The sequence below is a fragment of the Thermobia domestica genome, chromosome 2 (assembly GCF_964235325.1).
Source record: "Thermobia domestica chromosome 2, izTheDome1.hap1.1, whole genome shotgun sequence".
NCBI classification, from domain to species: domain Eukaryota; kingdom Metazoa; phylum Arthropoda; class Insecta; order Zygentoma; family Lepismatidae; genus Thermobia; species Thermobia domestica.
The window spans coordinates 267278016-267282837 of NC_137455.1; positions in this window are offsets into that span (position 1 = coordinate 267278016).

The following is a 4822-nucleotide window of genomic DNA, read 5'->3' on the forward strand; positions in this document are numbered from 1 at the left end:
CGTATATGGGTCCGCCATGTGACTTTTCCATTTCGGTCAAGAATGATTCTCACAGTTAATTTACATAATAAAGGGTCTTCTATCTAAATTTTTGGGAGTCGGAAAGCAATGCAATTAATTAAACAAGCATTATAACTGCTATATTAACGGCCACATACTAAACGCAAATATTGCGTGGTGTTGACGCAAATTCCAATGAAAATAGGACCCATGGGCCTATTATTTTCTCTGAGATAAAAGTAAAACAATGATGATTTAATACAAAATATTAGCTTTTATTGTTTCGACATTAATGGGTATATAAAGGAAGCTCTCTCTCAGATCTCCACTTCCATCCGGTAGAAAATATCTGTTGCCTCTCTACTATTATTAGATTAGAGAGTGGAAAATAACTTAATGTTAACACCAAATTATATATATATATATATATATATATATATATATATATATATATATATATATATATATATATATATGGAGAAAAAGATAATCTGAATTACCTTTGTCACACTATAATGGCTACATACTATTCCTACTCCCTAGTGTCCCGTAAAATTTCCTGTATCCAGAACAGGACATGTGGGGGGATCGAAAAGATTTCGGGCGAATAATTCAGTGGGGGCTATCGAGAGGAGTCACACTGGTAACAATTATAATTTTATTGCTACAAGCTAAGAAAAGAAAACTTATCCGATGCGCTAATTCCTTATAATGCATACAAGAATAAATACATTATGTATTCCTTCCCTTAGCTTAGCGATAAAATTTAAACATTTACCATGTGACCTCCCTCAAGAGCCGCTTCTGGATTACTTCAGTTAACTTTACATCTGTAACTCTTAGTACAGAAATACTGTTATTATATACTGTACTACGTAGAAGCAAGTAGTATGGGCTGCACTTTGCCTCACTTTGGACTTTGACCCCGACCTTTGTGACGTCATAGGTCAAAGGTCAATGACCTTGGCCCGGGGTCAATGACCTAGGGGTACCTAGGACCACCCCTCTAAATTTTGGCAGGGGTACCTTGGCCCACCTCCTAAATTTTGGCAGGGGTACATAGGACCACCCCCCTTAAATTTTGGAAATTGCCAAATTTAAAAATTTGGTATGGTAGCCTAGGACCATAGTATGTACCTCTATCAGTATTGGGTGTCTATGTCGTTCCCTTTTATGGGTAAAAAATTGCCAAAAATTTAAATTTCGGGGGTTTTTGACCTAATTTATCCCCTTGGATGAGGTGTTATTACCCTATATAGTTATATGGGCGTATACAGGGGTCCATTCCCTTTCATAAGACATGGGTATATTAATGCACCCCTTGAAAAATTTGGGAGGGGTACCATGGCCCACCCCTTAAATTTTGGAAATTGCCCAATTTCAACATTGGGTATTATAGTACCGGACCCTAATATGTATCATGATAAATTTGGGTGGTCCACCTCGTTCCCTTCTAGGGGTACAAAATTGCCAAAACTATAAACGTAAGCAATACGTTGTACCACGAGTTTGGTTTTCGACCTAATTTATCTCCTTGGATGAGGTTCTATTACCTTATATGATTATATGGTCATGTATAGGGGTCCATTACCTTTCATAAGACATGGGTATATTAATGCACCCCTTGAAAAATTTGGGAGGGGTACCTTGGCCCACCACTTAAATTTTGGAAATTGACCAATTTCAACATTGGGTATTATAGTATAGGACCCTAATATGTATTATGATAAATTTGGGTGGTCCACCTCATTCCCTTCTAGGGGTACAAAATTGCCAAAATATAAACGTAAGCAATACGTTATACCACGTGTTTGGTTTTCGGCCTAATTTATGTGCTTGGATGAGGTCCTATTACCTAATATAGTTATATGATCATGTATAGGGGTTTATTACCTATCATAAGACATAGGTACATTTGTGCACCCCCCGGGAGGGGTACAATGGTTCACCCCTTAAATTTTGGAAATTGACCAATTTAAACATTTGGTATTATAGTACAAGACCCTAATATGTATTATGATAAATTTGGGTGGTCCACCTCGTTCCCTTCTAGGGGTACAAAATTGCCAAAAATATAAATGTAAGCAATACGTTATACCACGTGTTTGGTTTTTGGTCGATTTTATTCCCTTTGATGAGGTGTTATTACCTTATATGTTTACATGAGCGTATACAGGAGTCTATTACCTTTCATAAGACATGGGTATATTGATGCACCCCTTTAAATTTTTGGGAGGGGTACCTTGGCCCAACCCTTTAATTTTGGAAATTGCTTAATTTCAACATGTGGTGCCATAGTACTGGATACTAATATGTATCATGATAAATTTGGGTGGTCCACCTCGTTCCCTTTTAGGGGTACAAAATTGCCAAAATATAAACGTAAGCAATATGTTATACCACGTGTTTGATTTTTGACCTAATTTATCTCCTTGATGAGGTCCTATTACATCATATAGTTATATGGTCATGTATAGGGGTCCATTCCCTATCATAAGACATAGGTACATTTGTGCACCCCCGGGAGGGGTACAATGGCCCACCCCTTTAATTTGGAAATTGCTCAATTAAACATTTGGTATTACAGTATAAGACCCTAATATGGATCACTATAAATTTGGGTGGTCCACCTCGTTCCCTTTTAGGGTTACAAAATTGACAAAATATAAACGTAAGCATTACGTTGTACCACGTGTTTGGTTTTTGACCTAATTTATTCCTTTGGATGAGGTCCTATTACCTTATATGGTTATATGGTCATGTATAGGGGTCCTCGCTATCATAGTACATGACCTCAATATGTATCATGATAAATTTGGGTGGTCCATCTTGTTCCCTTTCATGGGTAAAAATTGCTAAAATATAAACATAAGCAATATGTTGTACCATGTGTTTGGTTTTTGTCCCAATTTCTTCCCTTTGATGAGGTTTTATCACCTTATATGGTTATATGGTCATGTATATAGGTTCATTTCCTGTCATAAGATATGGGTACATTGATGCATCCTTTAAAAATTTGGGAGAGGTATCTTGGCTCATCCACTCGGTTTTAGAAATTGTTTAATATAAGCATTTGGTATCATAGTACAGGTCTCCAATATGTACCACTATAAATTTGGATGGTCCACATCGTTCCCTTTTCATAGGTAAAGAACTACCAAAAATCAAATTTCGGAGGTTATTGACCCCTATTTAGCATGTTATATGGTTTATTACCTTTATATGTTTATGTTCCCTTTTAAATTTGGGAATTATCAAATAACAAAATTCGGTAAACGTTTTCTAAGACCCATTGTAGATGTTGATGTTCCTCTTATGGCCAAATATTCAAAATTTAAATGTTATTGACCGGCTTTATTATTGAATAAGTACAGGATTTATTACTTTTTTCATAAGACACAGGTGTATTTTTGTACCAATCTTAAATTTTGGAAGGGGTACATTTCTTATTGTCGTATCAATAATTGGTAATTGGATAGTATCTCATTCATTGGGTAAATCATTATGATCACGTGATCGGTTATTGACCTATGATGGGATTAGGAGTCCAGGACATTGGTACATTGAAACTTTGTAGGATAATTTGATAATGCGTCATTGGTTTTGATTATTCCCGCCAAATATAAACGTAAGCAAGACGTTGTACCACGTGATTGTCCTTGATGAGGTAGTGTACAGGGATTCATTTCCTTTGTTGTGGTACTTCTTAAGTTTGAGTACACACACACTTCTACAAAACAGTTGGTTCTACTCAGGTAAACAATTGACGGACATTATTGACCTTATTGAACATATAATGATATGATTAACTCTAAGACTTAGGTATATCAAGAGAAGTATTCTTTAAATTTGGGAATGGTGATAAACAGAATTTTAACATAAGGTGCGAAATTTGAAACAATACATTGAACTTTAGTCACAGCTCATAGTCTAAGATCATTGGTGGTGATTGATTTGAAATCTGATAGCTAACCTTATTGAATCTTATGACTCATAGACGAAAGGCAATACATGCTACAACAGTTTAAAATTTAATCATAAGGTGATGTAATCTGACACTAGCAAAGTTATTGTTAATGCAATTTGATTGGATGATCACTATCTTTCCTGCAATCTGATTGGTTGATCACTATCTTTCGTGCAATCTGATTGGTTGATGATTTTCAAATCTTTGCTGTATTCAGTTTTGTTTTAACATTTAAAAAGTTTTTGAATTTTTTTTTTGTTTGAAACTTTGGTTTGACATTTTTTGTTTCCAAATTTTTTGTTTAAAATTTTTTGTTTGAAAATTTTTGTTCGAAAATTTTGTTTAAAATTTTTTGTTTGAAATTTTTCGTTTCCAAATTTTTTGTTTGAAATTTTTTGTTTCAAAATTTTGTTTGAAATTTTTTTTTTCGCTTCAAAATTTTGTTTGAATTTTTTTCGTTTGAAATGTTTTGTTTGAATTTTTTTCGTTTCAGAATTTTGTTTCAAAGATTTTTTGTTCTAAATTTTTGTTTCAAAGTTTGGTTTGACATTTTTAAAAGTTTGTGCACTCATTAGTAAAGAACCGGAACTGTTTAGAGCAAAAACCTCTGGCAACATGTAGTGCAATAGTACATGTCAGAACATGATAATGCAACGTCATCAGTTTTGCATCATCGTTCGAGTTAGTATTCATGATAACATCATCATGGCTACTTGTCTGCAGTTTCTAAACACACGTGATGTGATGAAATCATTTACCAAGATTACTGATTTACAACAGAATGTACCTTATAGAATCTTAGCTAGCCAAATGATCCCTACAAAGTTTGGATTAAGAATCGTAGTGAAGCTTGAA